The 19338-nt window shown below is 42.2% G+C and overlaps 1 long non-coding RNA gene across 4 annotated transcripts in view; it reads left to right on the top strand.

Moving 5' to 3' along the window:
* The first annotated feature begins 2653 nt into the window (after positions 1 to 2653).
* LOC134166399 (uncharacterized) overlaps positions 2654 to 19338 on the top strand; it is a 290152-nt gene continuing 273467 nt past the window's right edge. For all 4 annotated transcript variants that reach the window (XR_009965854.1, XR_009965856.1, XR_009965857.1 and 1 more), the window contains exon 1: positions 2654 to 2689. This is a non-coding gene — a long non-coding RNA (uncharacterized LOC134166399). The remainder of the gene's footprint in view (positions 2690 to 19338) is intronic.

The following is a 19338-nucleotide window of genomic DNA, read 5'->3' as shown; positions in this document are numbered from 1 at the left end:
TGCTTACAAAGCAAAATATCTGTGCTGGATTTTGCTTTAAAAAAAAAAGTATAAATCTTGATTATTTTAATATCTAAGCCTAATATATAATAGAGGAGTTGGGACAGCTCAAGGAGAGACTTTGCTTTGTATGCAAAGTAGATGACTTATCAGTAGTATATAAATCTGATAGCTTACAGCTAATACTTTGTTTTAATCCTATCTCATGCTTCTCCCGAGTGAGGTTCTTGTTCTGTTACGTGACCTCTCATTCAACCTCCTACCTAACAGAAAAACTTCATAACAGAAAAAATACATCATGTTACTGTCCCGTTTCCTTCTCTTGTTTAAGGTGTAGCCCCAGTGTAATCAGTACTGGCCCTTTTCCAGCTATCTTAAATTTCAGTTGATGCTTGTCTCTAACCTGTCTTAAACACGCAGGGAAACAGACAACGGTTCAGATAACTCTGACCTTAGATTGTAAATCTGGGAGCCTGAATGAGAGTGAGAGGGGACAAAACAACAGATATCTTGCACAGCAGAAATTTACTCAGCCTGGAAGGGAGCATTATTGGATGATCTACCGCAGTGGTGCTGTGCCATTGTATTAAACTGGAACAGGCTGCCCAGGCAGCTGTGGCTTCTCCCTCCCTGGCATCGTTCAAGGCCAGGCTGGAGAGGGCTTGGAGCAACCTGCTCTACTGGAAGGTGTCCCTGCCTGTGGTAGGGGGGTTGGAACTGGATGAGCTTTAAGGTCTCTTCCAACCCAAACCATTCTATGATTCAGTGGTCAAAACAAGCTTCCACTTGGTCTTCTTGAGTTGCATCAGCTAGTAACACTCCAGCCAGCAGGGGAACGTGAGGCAGTGTTGCTGTTTCCTATAAGGGTTTCCAAACCCCTTTGGGAGAGAAGGGAAATCCTTGCAAATCACTTCATATCCAGGAGAATTAAAAAAACCCCACCAAACAAAACCAAGCACCCCAGTGGTTTTGGGTTGATTTGTTATAGCAAGAGCTAAATTAAGCTGCAGACTCTTTGTCAGCTGTGGGAAAGCACTGGCTTCTCTTCCAAATGCCCATTCAGCCAGTGTGTTTGTATGTGGCCAAGTGTCCAGGCAAGGACTGAGAGAGGTAAGGATTGTGGCAGTTCTTGCAGGGTGACCTTAGTAAAACTAGCAAATTTAGGAGCTGTGCTTGGAATTTCAATTCTGCTACATACTGTACTTTCTGCTGTTGCACTCTCTGCTCTTCTGTTGGGAATGTATGCTCACTGGGGGTTTGAGTCAGTATAGCAAACTTCAGGTATTGCTTTTAGAGACCTTTAGGGACTATAGGTGTCACTAAATCCGCTAAGCATTTAATTCCTGGTTTAATGAATGTAACGTTTGGTTTTATCCACACATTATATTCTTTCCTAATTGAGAACCCAAGGGATTAACAGGATGGGCACCAACTATGGTAATTTTTATTCTGATACACAGAAGGTGCCTTCAATTTGCATTTTAACTCCAGTTCTGCTTTAACACTGATAATGCGCAAAGCCCAGTGATATTATTACACCGACACTGAATTACCAGATAAATGACTTGTCAGAGTTCATTTATGTTTCTCAATGTTCGGCAAAGAGTGACAGCTGCATAGAGCTTGCAATTCAGTGATGCATTATCTCAGTGAAGTAAAGCGGCTTCCTCTGAAAAATGTATGCAAAACAAAACCTGGGGTGGGGGGTGTTGAAATAACGTGGTTTTAGATTCAAAATGTGATTTTATGCCAAGTAAGAGGATTAGTTTTAAAAGTCAGATAATGGCAGAGGAAAGGAGATAATGACTTGCATCTTTTTGAGTAAAGATGAGACTTTGGGATGATCATCAGGCACCATCACTGGCAAAAGTTGTCTCCTCTTTAAAATGTGGTAAAGAATGAAGGTACCGGTATGGCTCAGATTGGGTTTTGTGTTTAGTGTGTTCTGGTTCCCACTTTTTTGATACCCATGATCTCTGCAAATCAATGCAATGTGACTTTTCAAAATACCTGAGAAATGTTGGGGCTAGCGAGTTAATGTAATAACATCTGATGCCCTGCTGGTACAAAATGAAACTTCATTCTTTCCAGTTCAGTGTCTCTTAAATGTGTAAGGGGAAGTGTTTGCATTAGCTTCCAGGAAAAAATAAAAGTAGCAAAAAAATAAGGCAGACCCTGCTGCCTCTCCTGGTCCTGTTGGTATTGTTTCTTGTATCAGGTCAGGGTTACTTTGCCAAAAGCTGTGTGTGCAATGCATGATGCCTGGATTTTAACATTCCTTAATTTTGCTCAGGTGGAAAAGTGAGCTAAGCCGTCTGCATTCTAGTGATAACTGTAATGGGAGGCCCTGTTGCAGCTGCGGGTGCTGGGGGGCAGCTCTGCTGCTGTGCAGGTGGGTGGGTGGAGGTCAGAACCAGGTGAGAGCAGTCTCCATTGATTGGTCCTTTCTCCTCTTTCCTCCCCAGCTCAGCTGTGTCCAATTGCCTGCCTGAATCGGCTCTGCTGCCTTAATTTGCTGTCTCAGCCCCACCTTATCACCGGGGTTTTCATTGGTGCCTCCTGGTCTGCTGGTTGGTCCCGGCTGCCATTTCTGGATCTGCTTTGTTCTGGTATAGCTGCCGTCCTGGTGTCGCACTAGGCTCCCAGATCCCCATCTCTGCAGAGTGAACGGCCCATGCTGCTCCTGACGGTAAGATGCTGGCTCTTCTTTATGGTGGTAGTTGGTTTACCTTTATTGCTTTCTCTGGGTGTTGCAGCCGTGATCTCAACTGAAGTATCAAGGCCAGGTTGGACAGAGCCTTGAGTGACACGATTTAGTGTGAGGTGTCCCTGCCCAATGGCAGGGGGAGTTGGAACTAGATGATCTTAAGGTCCTTTCCAACCCTAACTATTCTATGATTGAAAGCTTTAATTTTGGATTGTTTTTTTTCCAGCCTAGCAGTGCAACAGAATGAAACAATTCTGTTGATGTTGGTCATGTTTTAGGTAGCATTCTGCACCCATTAGAATGGAATAACACTGATTGGGGTATAAAAAAAAACTTCGCACAATTGCAAACTCCCATTAATACCATCCTTTACTTCTTTAGCTACTATAAATGCTCACCTAATGCCAGATTGCCCGATACTGTTATTGGCCTGATTACTGGATTTTCAGCCTTTACTATATTAATTTGCAAAAAGAATTTTATAATTAATGTACACTCATCAGTTCAATTCATGAAGGACAATGTGTGGCATACAGGAGATTAGAGCTCTGGAGATAAGAAACTCTCCCTCTCCCACCTAGCAACAATGTAATTAGAAGTGCTCAGTTAGTGGAGCAGTTCTCAATTATCCATTAAGTGTAAGTATTTGAGTTAGGTCTATGTTCCTTTGTCTAATGTGACTGAACGTAATTTGACTTAGAGTATGTGAGATGCTGGCTACTGAAGGCAAACTGACAGATGACATTTCTCATAAACTATATTTTGGGATATGAAACTTTGTGCGTGTAGTCCATGTTTATCCTAAAAGGGAGCTGGGAAGTAAGAGGCAGAGCTGGGATTATATACCATTCTGTAGTGAATACTTCCAGAGACGTGCTGTAGAGTTTCAGTTTGTTATAATGAAGTTCTGTTGTAATAAATACACATAGTAAATTGCATAGGAGATATGAGACAGGATTGATGGTGGCTATAACAAAGTTCTCTTTGTGGATAGGTATATGAAAGGATCAGACAGTGCCAGTCTCTAATGAAAGAAAATCTCTCCCAAAGAGTTTGATTGATGGAAAAAAGGAGTTCACAGTTTATAAACCTGTTTGTGTGTGTATAGTGTGGGTTTACTGTTTGTTTGGGTGTTTTTCAAACCTCTTGCTGTACCTGTGGGGTAGTCTGTGAATGTTGTCATTGTCTGGTAGACTATATTGTTTTAATATATAAAACTGTAGCAGTTCCTAGTAGCTTGTGCTAATACTTGTATTTGGTTTTTGAATTCACTGAACAACAAATAAGCAACATAACTGCAAAGCTGAGCTTTACTAATACAGAAGCATTTCTGCAAAGGAAGCTAAACAGGGAATTCATAGTGTGCTCATGACTTTATCCTGTATGGTTTCCTGATGGATTTTGTTTGTTTATTTGAAAGCACAGTAAGGGTAGTCCCAAGGTACAAGGTCAGGTTCAAGCTTCTCAGCTTTAGCAGAGCTTGAGGGTCAGTGATGTGTAAAAATCGGAGGCTTGTTTAAGAGGAAGAGCATGAGCCCTGGGCAGCTGAGCAATTCGGACTGACTTTGGGGTAATATGGGTTGTCTCTTTCCTTTCTTGTGGGCTCCGTCTTCTTGCAGTTCAAGCAAGGCCAGAGATGTTAACGTAGACTTCTCTTATAATCCTTATTGTCCTTGGGGTTGTGTACAAATCTCGTTCAGCTGCCTGGTTGCTAATCTATTAATCTTATTTGTAAATGTGTTAAGTATTGGACTGCACCTTATCTATCACAGCCTTATCAGAAACTTCAGGCAACACCAGATATAGCACAAAGTGTTGGATAATGAATTAAACAGGCAAAATCAGCAGCTGTGTTTCTTTTGCATATTGCATATGTATGATTTTTGTCTGGCATTTTCAATGTCAAAGTTTCAAACACTACACCAGATGTTTATGTCCATAAGATCAGCTTTATGGGCCTGCAGTCAGGAAGTTCACCTTAGGAAGAAAATGCAGTAAACCACTTACCTCCCTTTGTTACCAGTGTTGTTCTGCTCTTTATAGCATCTGTGTTTTCTCTCTGATACTGATGACTATTTAGTATGGTCAGCCTAAACTTAGAGCAGCTGTTCTCAGTTGGGAAATGATAGTTCTGCTTCAGAAGTAAAAAGATTGAGTCCTGCTTCTCACCTCCCAGTTATATGAATGGACCTAGCAACAGATATCTCCTCAATACGTATAGAGGTATTCTGTAGGTAGGTGAACAGTAATGAATACTGCAGTAAGCTTGGAATTCACAACATGCCTTTCTTCATCTAATACCACACTTTCAGGGAGAAATCAAGTGAGCTTGAGGCAGTGGAAGCATGCCTTGTGCTCTGGGGGTCAGTAAAGCCTGGGACAGGTTGTTGGCGTCGTACTCAGTGCCTCCAGTTCTGGGGTGTGCTTAGCAATGGTTCAGACTTGTCTGAGGTATTGATATTAGATCGCCTCACATAATACAAGGACCATGTGTTTCATGTCTAGAGTTATGTAATAGAAAGGGTCTTTTGTGATGTACAAAGATACATCAATATTTTGGTTCAGAAAAGTTTTTTTTGTTAAAAACCTGAATTGCATGAAAGGATATAAAGCCTAAGATATTTTTTAAACCCTGGAATTATGCCCAGTTACCATGTCCTCTGCACCAAGCTTTGTCTTGCCACTTAGTTTAAAACCAAGCTTCAAAAGCAGATTGGTTCTCCCCCCCTTCATACCATAGATATAAAGCAGAATAATTAAGCTTTTTAGTGGTCATTTACTGTTGTTTTGCACAGATTTATTTCAGCTAAGTGGCTTTCAAGTGTATACAAAGAATGATAAGAGAAGGTTTTAGTCGAGCACTTAAGCTATAAACCATCTGTCTGTGAAATGTGATGTTGGTTTCCTATAAACCTCTTTTAAAACTTACTGATTGCTTAAAAGCAGTAGGCTAAAGTGGTGCACGGTGTAATATTCCTAAATAGGCTTGTCAGGACTGCAGGAAGTGTGTTAATTTTGAACCTAGGCCTTCGCTTCTGCTCAGTGCACTTGTGTTTTTCATTAACGTTTCCAAAGACCTCCTCTGTTGTATTGGTGACCAGGGATTGCAGTAAGATGCGCAAGCTTTATGCTCATCTTTGGGCAGTAGGTGACCCTCTCCTTCTCAGTTATTAGTTCTCTTGGGAACATTTTGTATGCTTTTACTTGTCTTGCTTTGTTTCTGTGGTCCTGTGTGTGTGGGGGGCATCTCTCCAGTCTCCTGCACAGAGTAATTTCTTTTCTTGTTCCTGCAGCATGTTCTAATGCATAAAGTCATATTGGTTTCATGGTTAGAAAATAAATGTTATTTCATGTATGTGAATGCTAGGTGAAGAAACGTATTTTCAGTATAAACAAATACATTGCAATCAGTTTAACTGTTCTTTCAGCACATAGAGTATTTAAGACTAGGTAGCAGTTCCAGTTTATTAGATTTGTTTGCAGCTGTCTGTACTTCCAAATTACTCAGTGATTTGATTGGGACTTCTGGAAGATTTAGTTTGCAAATCCCAATTTTTTCTCACAATTTGGGGATAGCTTAATTATAAATGTGACACATTAATTCTTGTATATGAACGGAAAAGGAGAAATCTCTAAAAATCCAGGGAAAAGAGAATGCAAAGGTTGAAATGGCATTGTCTTAACCCAGTGGAGTTTTTGTATCATTTACTGTACAACTCAGCTTTTGTTTGATGTGTGATTATGCAAAGCGAGGATGGATTTCTTCTGTTTAGGACTATTTTGTTGTATAATTATCCATCAGTAGGGCTAATCCATGGTATCTGGATGTCATCATGTAAATGCTGCTTTCTGTGCGAGTGTTGATGATACAAGATGATAAATGTTGTCCCTTTCTATGTTCTTCTACTGTAGTTGCCTTCTCCACATCTGTGTGAGATGTCATGCTTCCAAAGAGTAATTCAGAGTGTGAATGTGGAAGAACTTTTGTATTCTCAGCATAGGTCACTACTTGGAAAGGTGAAGCATATGTTTATGTAGCTGCTATGAATATTTACCTTAAGGGCTCATTTGGGATAGACTTCAGATTGGTGGCACTTGGAGAATGGGCATGTTGTACTTTGCTGTACTGAAGGTAACCCTTTAGAGAAGTCTGAAGCTTGAAGAAGGTGGAGGTGAGCTGAGATCCAAGTGTCTGGGTCTAGCCTCACCTGAGGTTTGGTTCCGGTACTGCTTGTTCAGACTTGCATGTCTGGCTTGGCTACTGGGACCAGAGAGAGAGTCTGAAGCTTTGAAAACAGTCATTATAGACAAAGCATTCTGTGCTGTGTGATGAAAGTTACCAAGGATAAAAGTTACTCATATACATATTTTGGAATGCAGTTAAGTGTCTGGGCTTAAAGGTAAAAATACTTTCATATGTAACAGCCAAGAAACAGAGGCAGTTTTCAGTTCATCTGAAAATACGTGGTAATTCCACAATCTTCATTCCGACAATGTCACCACGGGGAAAAAGCTCTCATTATATGTGAGCATTGGCATGCTTTGATTAAATTTTTAAGCATCTGTGACAAGTGAACATTTTTCCACGTTACTGGCATGTGGAGAATCTGCAGGGGGTTTGAGGACCTTTTTAATAGCTGAATAAACCTTATTTTACTAGAACTTCTTAATGAAGATGTTGTATCTTCAGTCTTAAAATTAAGTCGGACTCCAGTTACCCTTACACTTAGCAGAAAAGTGTGTAGATTTTGGCTTCCACAAAACAAGTCTTCATGTACTTGAAAGCATAGAGAGAACTTTTGTTCCTACTGACTTACTTGAGAGCAGGGTTGCGTCCTCACAGAAGAGTCTCAAAGGTGAAATCAGAAAATGTCTAGATAGGTTTTAATCCCTAAGTATGTTACGGTGTAAATGTATGCTTGTGTCTTATTGGATCACTCATCAGTGTCCTCTCTGGGTTGACTTCGTCTGTTTTTCTGGGGAGTATTAGGACTTGTGGAGGTGGCTGAGGGACTGAATGTATTAGTTAAAAGAGGTGAATGGAGGTGAATGTGTTAGTTAAACAGCAGTCCTACTACAGTGGTGTTGCTTTCCTACACTTTAAAAGCTAACTTAAAAGGACTGAATTTTCAGTCGTTGCATAGAATGGTGAAGAGAGGCCCAAAGGTGTTCAGGATGGTGCTTGGCCAGAATGCACAGGCAGAAATTGAGGTAATATAGATGAATCTCATAACCCCACTCTTGTTTTCTTTTTCTTCCTTTTTCTTTGCAATGGCAAGCTTTGAGTTAACATTTTAAAAACCACCCTTTCCGTACTCAAAACCCATTCTCTCCAGTTACTCTTACACCTTGCTTCTGAATGCTAGGTGCAAATTTCAAATTCATCACAATAGTATTGTTAGTTATTTTGCCCATTTTCATTTGTTAACATTGAATTTCATTCAGCATTTTATCATTTATTCAGTGGTATGAGGTACTTTTGTGCTTTGTAGTCAGATATAGACTTTGAGAGTTGCAAGGTATTTGGTAGGCTACACAGGCTGTCACCTTTTCCAGGCCACAAATCTCTGTTTAAGATACTGAGATGTGGGCTTAGAAGAGAGCGTGTCTATGAAATTTTTATTCCAGTGGAGACTGTTGTCTCAGTTCCACTTTTTAGATGGAAATAGATGGTTTTAACCACAGCCCTTTTCTAGTCCTTAATCCTGAGGAGAAGCTGCCAGCCTCATAAAGTTCACCCAAGCCAAGTGCAAGGTCCTACACCTGCGCTGGTCCAATCCCAGGCACAGCTACAGGTTGGGCAGAGAAGATATTCAAAGCAGCCGTGTGGAGAAGGACTTGGGGGTGTTGGTCAATGAGAAACTGAACATGAGCCAGCTTCAGTGTGCGCTCACAGCCCAGAAAGCCAACCGTATCCTGGGCTGCATCAAAAGGAGCATGAAAAGCAGGTCAAAGGAGGTGATCCTCCCCCTCTGCTCTGCTCTTGTGAGACCTCACTTGCAGCACTGTGTCCAGTTCTGGTGTCCTCAACATAACAGAGACATGGAACTGTTGGAACAAATCCAGAGATGGGCCATGAGGATGGTCAGGGACTGGAGCACCTCGCGTATGAAGACAGGCTGAGGAAGTTGGGGCTGTTTAACCTGGAGAAGAGAAGACTGCGTGGAGACCTCATAGCAGCTTCCAGTATCTGAAGGAGGGCTATAAGGATGCTGGGGAGGGACTCTTCATTAGGGACTGTAGTGACAGGACAAGGGGTGATGGGTTAAAACTGAAACAGGGGAAGTTTGGATTAGATATAAGGAAGAAGTTCTTTACTGTGAGGGTGGTGAGGCACTGGAAGGGGTTGCCCAGGAAAGTTGTGAATGCTCCATCCCTGGCAGTGTTCAAGGCCAGGTTAGACAGAGCCTTGGGTGACATGGTTTAGTGTGAGGTGTTCCTGCCCATGGCAGGGGGGTTGGAACTGGATGATGTTAAGGTCCTTTGCAACCCTAACCTATGATTCTATGTGCATGACATAGCATAGCTTTCTCTTCTGTTCTCTTCCGTTCTCCTCCATTCCCTTCCCTGCACGCTCAATGAGTTGTACAATGAGAAGACCATTATTTACATGAAATGCCAAGGGAATTTCAGCAGCAAAAACACTTTCAAAGACACAAATCAGAACTGTTACAGGTGGAAAGAGTTTTATTTATAAATAAAGTTATTTTACTTGTCTGGGTTCAGTTTAGCTTAGTTTAGTTGATTTCAGTCTGGTTTAGTTTAGACCCTTCAGTTGAGCTGGGAAAAACCTCCCTTGCAGCCTGACAAAGGAAAGGCAGGGCAGGAGCGGTGCCGTGGTGGTGCGAGAGCAGTGCAGGAAGCAGCCAGCCAGAAAGGGCCAGGGAAGAGCTGACAAGGGGTGGTGCTCAATGCTACAGAGGACAGCAGCGAGTCCCGGGGCCACGCTGGGGCCACCGTGGGAGTCCAGGAGGCTGCCTCCCCCCGGATGCGGGGCACGAGGGCCACCTGCGTGGAGCACGAGCAGCTGCCTTTGGGACACACTGAGCCAAAGGAGCCCCATGAAGGGGCTGTGCTCGGCTGCGGAGGAAGGCAAAAAACCCCAGGGCCGCTTGCTAGTCCAGCCTGGGGAGAAAAAAGCCTTCCCCCCCCAGCTGCAGGACACCAGGGGCCACCTTCGTGGTGCACGAGCACCAGGCGATAACGCAGCCAGAATGGCCCCAGGAGCCCTGACAAGTGGTGATGCTCGGTGCTCAGAGGAAGGCAAAAAACCCCCGGGGACCCGTGCCAATCTGCCCCGGGGGAAAATTCCTTCCTGACCCCAGTGCTGGCGATCGGCTGCTCCCTGAGCATGCGAGCAAGACCTGCTCCTGGTCCACACGCTGCTTATGCCTCTGAGGGGACAAGGGGACGCTGGCACTGCCTTTTCGGCCTCCTCCTGGAGCCATCGCAGGGGCTTCCAACACCACCAGAATGCCGATGGTCTGATGAATCCTCAGAGCAAAAATCTTCCTGTGCTTGGCAGTAGAGCTCCAGAGCACTGGGGGAGGGCACTGAACCAACTGTGCATCCTATTTCTTCTGGCTGCTGCCACTCTCTCCCCAGGAGATGAGGATGGTGAGCTCCCCGATGACTGAAGCAGGATTTCCATCCATGCATCCATCTGTCCATTCATCAGACGAGCTTTGAGCATGGCCCCTCCAAGAGCTGCAACTGCAGCAGAGAATCTCCTGCAGCTTCAGGATCCCTCCCTCAGCACCCTCCTCACCTAATTCCCTGGTGCTGAGGACATGAGGATGGTGAGCTCCCCGACGACTGAAGCAGGATTTCCATCCATGCATCCATCTATCCTTCCATCAGATGAGCCTTGAGCATGGCCCCTCCAAGAGCTGCAACTGCAGCAGAGAACCTCTTGCAGCTTCATGCAGCTTTGTGTTTCCTCCCTCGGTTCCCCCCTCACCTAATTCCCCAGTGCCCAGGAGATGAGGATGGTGAGCTCCCCGATGACTGAGCAGGATTTCCACCCATTCATCCATCCGATGAGCTTTGAGCATGTTCCCTCCAGGAGCTGGAACAGCAGCACCGAACCTCCTGCAGCTTTGTGCAGCTTCAAGTGTTGCCCCCATCAACCTCCTCCCCCTCCCAGTAATTCCCCCGATGCCTCAAGGGCTTCCTCTCGGATGCCCTCAGGCTGCCAGCTCTGTCCTGGTGGCAGCGCCGGGCACTCTGGCAGTGGGAGAGGGGAGGGCGCTGGACTTACACTGCCCCAGAGCATTGTGATGCTGCGTTGCCGGGTGCTGGCGCTATGACACGGGTGCTCTTAGATCTCTTTGAATCCTTTTGTATGCTTTTTTTTTTCTTGTCTTGCTTTTTTTTTCTGTGTTTTTTTTTTTTTGTGTGTGTGTGTGTGTGTGTGTTCATCTCTCCAGTCCCTGCACAGAATAATTTCCTTTCTTGTTCCTGCAGGAAGTTCTAATTCATAAAGTCATTGGTTTCATGATTAGAAAATAAATGTTATTTCATGTATGTGTATGCTAGGTTAAGAAGTGGTTTTTTCAGTCTGAACAAATACATTGCAATCAGTTTAACTGTTCTTTCAGCACATAGAGTGTTTGCGACTAGATGGCAACTCCAGTTCATTAGATTTGGTTAAAGTTGTCTTGATTTCCAAATTATTTAGTGATTTGACTGGTACTTCTCTAAGATTTAGTTTGGAAATCCCATTTTTTTGCTTGCCATTTGGGGTTTTAATATAGTGGTGCATCCTGCTGACTGCCATACTCCATTTTAGATAGGCAACAATTAACCCAGCCTTTGGTGTCTTACTCTGTGCTGCACCAAGAGAGTGACTGATCCTTCCTAGGAGGACTTGATGTCCTTTGAGGGGCACTACTGAAAATGAGTGTTTCCTGGGTTTGGGCTGTTTATTCATTTATGTTTGGAAGTGCAAATGCACCACTACATTAACTGCTCATCAGAAGGTGTGTACTTATCAAAGAATTGAGACAAATTTGTGGTGTGTTTAAACTAAAGGCATGTGTTTGTTTCCAAATACGCTTAGTGGTTCTCTTACCCTAATTGTTCTTTGTTTTCCCAGAACAACCTAGGCTTCCCCATAGTTCTGTGCACTGCCTTGTGTGTTAACCTTCATAAAGATTAGGGTTGTGTTGGTTATAGTTTGGTTTATACTTGTGTGTGCTTTTTTGCAGGATGCATTCTTTTGTTCTTGTTTCCAGGCCTAGTACAGCTGTGTTTGCGTTTTCCTGGCCTGCAGTTTCAACCCAATAATGACAAGTTATAGTGTAGAGCGTGCAGATGGAACATCTGCCTATGAGGTGCACCATCTCCTAGGTTTATTAACAAAGCAGCCTGTTGAAAGGCCTTCACAACAGCTGCATTGTTAGACCCTGCTGGCAAAACCCAGCAATTTTTTCTTTATGGTAACAGTTTGATTCTTGTCGCATCAAAGCTGAACTTCAAATACGTGGTTGCTTGCCAACTGTTGCACCCATCTGGGTAGCGGGACAATATACAGAATTAGCTGTTGTCTTGCATGTAAATACTTGGGGTTCACCCTTTGCGAAGGTTCCAGTGCAGAAATCGAAGTGCAGATGTTTTGTATTGACACATGCAATTTTTGCTGGTGTTAAAAATGATGGAGTTTCACCTGGGTTTAAGTTGGTAGCTGAATGAAGCCCATTACCCTGTTTGTCCTGTAGTGAATTTTGTGTTGTTTGTTTCTTTCCTTGTTAATGGACAGTTTCAGATTAATATCTATGGTTCATTTAGCAAGGAGAGTGTGTGGATTCTTTCTTTTCAAGAGGAATTGCTGTCTGTCAGTACCATGCCCCCTAAAGACAGAGGCTTACCAGTGAAACCTCCTTACAATTATTGTATAATGAATTCCAACCAGTTGATTAAAAGTGAAAATCACCAAAGAGACCTTTTAGGCCTATGTATGCTGTATGCTTGAGTGTAAGTACAGTGTAATCGGAGCAGGCAGATAAGACCATATCCCTATGGTAATCTGTCGACACTGTTCGAAGTGTTAAATGAAAAGAGGCTGTATGTAAAATTTCATAAAGCTCTCATGAAGCTACATTGAATGAAGGGTTTGAATTTTGATTTGGGCAAAAGTGACTCTTGTCCACAAGTCCATCTGCCTGACTTGGTACGAAGTCCTTAGTTACCCAAGTACCTCATATGTTTGTGGAAGGTTGAATAAACACGCAAGAGCATTTTGTCATTCGGGTTGTTTTTTACTACTTATTGTTGAACATACTTAAGTGTTTTCTAAATGAATTTTCCCACTTTTAACCCATTAATTAAAATTTTCACCATTGCATTCGCATACTTTTTGTCTGTAAATCACTCAAGAACTGGATTTTCTATTCGGGTAACTCATAAAATTGTCCGTGAGCTTATAGGTGCTGGGCTGAAACGCTTCATCTCTCAGGGAATCTTCGCAGTGCCCAGCTTGAGATACTCATCTGGCTTAACTGTCTCTACCTCCTGCATTTCAGAAGCTAAAGGAAGTTGTGTTGCCCTCTTGAAAAATCAGCTTTTCTTCTATGCTGAAAGTTGATACTTCAGTGGTAAGATTATAATGGACAAAACAAAGGAAGAGTAAGGCAGTTTAATCTGTGTTCTTGATGGGGGGGGTGTGTATCTTTGAATATGAAATTGAGAATGAAACAATGGAATGAAATCTAAGACTGACAGCTAATACAGTGAGTTGAGTATTCATGGCCATTGCTAGTTCAGAAATGATTTCAGCTGTGCAGGAAAATGGCCTGCATGCCACTGGTGATGTTTCAGCCAAAATGTTTGTTCAGGAAGCTAGTTTGTATTGAAAAGTAATGAATAAAACCTGAGTAAGTATTTTGTCTACTGCAAATATGTTTTTCTAAGTCACTTACAAAGGCATTTTTCATTATTGCTTTGCCGGGGGGTGGGGGGGGGGGGGAGACTTTCTGCTGAAAATTTAAATATTTAGACACAAATTTATATTTTCTTATATATACATATAATTATTTATATTTAAATGTTTAGACACAAAAAGTGCCTAATGGGAATTGGAATTAAATCCTCCTTCTACACAGGTGATTGGAATTGAGAGCTTGTATGGAAACTGTTCACATCAATACAGAGTACAGTGGGAATGATTTCCTTACCTCTTCTGGAAGTTAGGCATTATTGATGCCATTGGCCTTTTCACAAATATGGTATATTTATGCTATGAGTTACTCAACTCTCAAGTAAAACATTCTCTCCAGCTCTGATTTTATAACAGAAATATTTCTTTTCAGTCTTCAAGTAACTTTATAAATACTTTTGCATGATTTAGTACTTGAAAATCTGATTCCTTATTCCTTACACCAATTTTCATGTCTTTCATGTTTCATGTTCTAGTGCTTTCTTTTGAGTGTTCCTCCCACTTTTGTTTTCCAAGGAATTTCATTGCAGCCCTTGTCCCATGCGCCTAGGTATTTTGTGAATATATGAAATAGCATCATGTACTTCAGGAACTTTGTTAGATAGTTTCTAGCATTATGAATCGTCACAGGAGCATGAATTGTTTCTCCTTTAACTAATTTGCTATTCACTGTAAGGATCTTGTACTAATGTTATGTAATTCCATTTCAGTAATGAACCTTACCTTAGAATATTCTTTTTTCTAAGATAAAAATGTCAGGTTACAGCTGGGCTGCAGAGGTTTTGTCTGAAAAACTGTATTGCCCTATATTTACTACCTTTACCCATCTTGTTCAAAACTTGGTTTTAAAGCTTTTTGAGCTACCTAAAATCATGCTCCTTTCCCTGTTACCAACTTTCTTGCATTGTTGGTGTTGCTTTAGGATGGTGCTGTGTTTCACTAAATGTATTAAAAACTAATCTTTGGTCTACAGTTTTATGTGCTGCTCTATTTGTGGCTTTGGAGTTGCATGGTCAGTGTGTTGTGTTTTGAAGTTCTACTTGTAAATCAGTTTTGGGATTGCTTATTTCTGTACTTCTCCATACCCCCTTACCCCTCCTCTCCCCACAGCAGTGTCACTTTTTCCTCCATGTTCAGCATCATCTGCTGTATTGAATGCATTACAGAGCATTTTATTGTGTGGCTTCCATACGTTTTCTGTGATTAATGCTGCTTCATCACTGTGCATGTTTACTTACCATTTGTATGGCTGAAGTTCAGCTTCATTTTTAATGCACTCTAACTTAGCCTGACCATGTGCAATTCTTGCTCGATCTCTATTTCATCTTTAAGGCATAATATTCTTTGGTAAGTCCTTTTCTCTGTTACTTTGTAAGACCTCTGCATATCCAAGTATGCTATTAGTATTCCATTTCACAAGCGGAGGGCACCCGTTACAGGCAGTACTTGCACCCTTTTCTCTTGATGAAATTCAGAGTTTCCTTTGTGCTCTGAAGTTCTTAGCCCAGTACAGAACGGTTTCTCCACCTTTATCCAAATTCCCCCTTTTGAAACAATGGTTCTTGATGCAGCCGTTTTTTTATGCTGTAGTTGAAATTGATTGAATCAGACTGTAATCATTCCAGCTGTAGTTACTCTGTACAGTACATTGCAGTGTGCAAGTTCTGCTAAGTAATGAGGGCATTAAGAATAAATGCAATAAAATTATCAGTTTAAAACGCTACCTTCTAAGAAGCTTTTTCTTGAAAGCATCCTAATATGGCAACAATAATTCAAAGGATGGATTTTATTCATTACATTGCTATCAGCTATGAATGGTTTGGGTGTTACGAGAGCTATTTTGGCAACAAAAAGATAAGTTTTTTGGATTGTGCCCTATTTCTTAAGTTTTTTTTGGTAAACAGTCATGTAATTGGACTTCTGGAAATCCATACATTCACATAGTAGTGCAATATTTAGGAAAAAAATAAAAAGTGTTCATGCAGGAAAAAACAGTGGATGAAATTCCGTTCTGACTGTAACCACTGAAATGGGGTCAGGTGGACTTTGGTGCAACACATTTCATGGGGAATTCTTTTGCCTACTAGTAAGTCATGGAGGGCCCAGGGCTGGTAAGACATGAGTGACTGCTGCTTAGCAGCTCCTTCAGTGGCTGGAATGAAATGTCTTTTGCTGTGCAAAGTCACTGCTTGCTCCTGAACTCAGGCTCTCTTGGGACATTGACTCAAATCCTTGTGTTCCTTCTAGTTTGATCATAAAGGTTTGACTGCTGTATTTTGAAAGCACACACATCAACGCAGTGTGGTTTTCATGTACAGCTAGCTTTCTCTTCCTCAACTCCCTCCTTAATTCCTGACCTTCCTCCTTATGTCTGACTTTTATGTAAGGAATAAGAAAAGGAATAATGGAACGCTGTGTAGTATGTGAGGAGAGTGAGGGGGAATGTTGCCTCCTGTGTGCTTGGGACTTGATAAATCCTGAAATGCCTGGGAAGCAGCAGAAGGGAATTTCCCTATTGAATTCCTGTTTCATGCTTTTAACTGCAAAACAAATAAATATAGCTACCAACATTGAAATCTTGTCTCTTATGTTTTACATACTGATACGTGGATGACTGTGCTACACTTTGTAAGAGTGGGTTGTCACCTCTGATCTCTCCTTGAGGATTCTTTATCTTGTCAGTACAGATAAATTGCAGTTTCTCGTGGTAGTTCCGAGATTGCTGTTTGAATCTGGTATTGCTAAGCCACACGCTGCATTCAGATTATGCCTGGTTATCAATGATGCTCACAGGAACAGACTTTTTACTCTCGAGGCACAGCTTAAAGTTTCTCCACAGTGTTTTTCATTACAACTTTCTGATACTTGTGAGACAGTCTTGCCTTTTCAGGTCAATGTAATAAGAACCTAGTCATGATCATAGGTTGTGGCTGAGGGTTAGTGAGGATATGAGGATATTTTGCCATTTCTGATGCCTTCCATGCGTACAGCACCCGCCTGTCATGTGGATTCTTCAGCTAACTTCCCTGCCTGGTTAGGCGCAGCATCCTCTTCCTCCTGTGTTTTGGAAGACCAGGGAAACAACATCTGTCTAACTCTGGTGGGAATTGATGTTCACTGAGGTACCCCTTCACTCACACCACAGATCAAACATAAAGAATAAGTCATATGTGCTGTGTGTGAGGAAGAACTGCAGTATGACAGTGGGCAGGGCTTTTTGCTTTGAATCGTGTGGGGTCTCTGATGTAATACTAGCATAATATTTAGTGAATCATTATGATGGGAAAAACGCAGCAGTCTTACTAAAGTCACTGTTAGTTCAGCTTTTATGACTTCAGGGTAATAACATGAGGTGCAAGGTTCATGTAATTGGCTTTTCTGGTTTTGTTTTGTATGTGCAGTGAACACAGTTGTAAAAGAGATCGTAGTTCACCAGTAGAAAGAAAAAGTAGCCAAAGCACACAGTAATAATCTGTTAATGTACAGGCTGTGTAAGAATTGTTAGTCTTCTGCTGAGTAAGAGCTGCCAACAGTCAAATGTTTTCTAACATGGGGAAGGCCAAGGGCGTGGATCAGAATCTGCTTCTATGAGCTTAGTCTCAGTCCAAGCTAACTGAAACCAGTTTCCTGCAGAATTGAAAATACGAGGATGTTCACCAAGTGTATGGGCTTTCTGCCATTTGAATTACTGAGATTGGCTCAAGTGTCTTTTTGGTTTTGTTTTTTCCTCTGATAACCAGTAACGAGGTTTAATTATTTGGATTTTACTGGGCTGGGTATGCCCATCTCTCTCTCTTTCTCACACTGCGGAGCCCAGGGCTGGACACAGGACTCCATGTGTGTCACCGGTACTTGGTAGAGGGGAAGGGGCACCCCCCTCTGCGTGGAGTGAAGAGAGAGAAAGAATATGGGGAAACACATTTAAAAATGAAGGTGGGAGGGGGGTATCACCCACCCAGATGTGTTTCAGAGCCTTCTCTTTCAGAACTTGGACAAACCACCTTGTCACCCCATTCACCGTTAAAAAGGAAGAGGAGGGGAAATAGGGAGGGGAGGAAGGACCCTAACATTTTATTATTGACTTTATTGTGCTACTTCCTCTGAAATACCTGTTCTCTCAGAATTTCTAATCCATTTATCCCTGCAGCCTTTTTGTATGAAAGATACATTAAGTGTATCCTGAGACTGCATAATGATTCCAGATGGATTACTAAAGGCATGCACTAAGCCTGTTTCATGGGGGGGAAGCAGGGCTGGCTAATCAGTTTCTTTAAAACCCATTCAGTAACCCCTGGTGTTTCAGTTGCCTTCGGGCACCTGTATGTGGCCTCCTGGAGAAACTTCAATATGTTGTGCATTTTGCACCTGGTAATATGTCAGCGAGTTGAGCTTCCACAGCTGACAATGTAACCTCTATTGAATGAAAGCGAGAACGGGTTTTCATTTAACAGGGAAACCATTTTCTTGAAAGGCTTTTTAAAATAACTTTGTTCCAACTCTACAGCTGCACAAGAACGTCTTGAGCAGTGTAGCTGGCCATATTGCCTGCCTGCTGCCTGCCAGCTTTTATCCTATGTGACATTTGCAGTTTCGATGCTGAACCTCAAAGCTCAGGATCCACCAGGTCTCCAAACTGCTCACCTGAGCCACGCAAGCAGTTTGGCTGTTTCATCTTCTAGTCTTTGAACCAGCAAAGTTTTGGGTTTATTTTTAGGGGAGAAACTATTTGCTTTATTGTTGCTAGCTGCATTTTGATGACTGAAATCATTTCAATACTGCTCACTTTGCAGATTGGTAAGGGGGGAGCAGTTGCTGCGCGTGGCATTCCTAATTGCTTCATGTATTGCAGTTCACCACTCTGGAGCTGGCCCACTTGCTGTCTGCCTTGCTATTACCTATCACAGTAATCATTCAGACTTTGTACTGTGGAAACCTAACAAATCCTTGGTGTGGGTGGCTGGGCCGTGCACAGCTGGTGTAACAGAAGATTAAGTTGCCCATACGCTAAACGGAATGATTGATAGCCAAAGTTTTCACCTAGCAAAGTGCAGTTTCGTTGCATAATTACAAGAATTATGTGCAGCCCTAAATCTATTCCCTGACTGCGAATTGAAGGGTTGTTCTGACTGAGTTATGAAAGAAATTATAAACTAATCTGTGGAAACAACATCTGTTGTACACAGGCAGAAAAAGCTCTTAGAAGAAAGAAAGAGAATTTATTTCCCTCTGTTTGCAGCTTTTTATAAGACAAAAGGAGAAAAGAGAGAGTATTACAGTCAGTAGCTCTTGTACAACACGTGTTTACGTACACAATCTCATTTGATGGAAAACAAGTTTTGTTTTTAAATATGCCCAGGGACATCAAGCATAGGGAAGTTGTATTGAGTAAGGTGTAAGAGTGGGAATGTGTTTCCCTATCTGTTCAGCACGTGGTCTGTTGAGCTTGTGAGATCTTTGTCATTAATGTCAGAGATTGGAGGTGAGGTTACTCAATAATTACGCTGCCAGAGACTAGAACTGAAGTGGGGAAGGCTGCCTGAGTTCTGGAAATATGCCTCCCCCTTCATGTAGTCCTGGTGCGATTGCCTATTGGGGTAGTTGCAGTACAAGGGCAGGTTCTGTGTACATGTTTTTACTTACACAAAGATAACAAGGTGTTGGAGGTCAGGTATCGGTGCTGGCTGATTTAAAACTA

The sequence above is a fragment of the Pezoporus occidentalis genome, unplaced genomic scaffold (assembly GCF_034315485.1).
Source record: "Pezoporus occidentalis ecotype Australia unplaced genomic scaffold, CSIRO_AGI_Poc_V1 ctg26, whole genome shotgun sequence".
Taxonomy (NCBI): Eukaryota; Metazoa; Chordata; class Aves; order Psittaciformes; family Psittacidae; genus Pezoporus; species Pezoporus occidentalis.
This window is presented reverse-complemented; position numbering and strand designations above follow the sequence as displayed.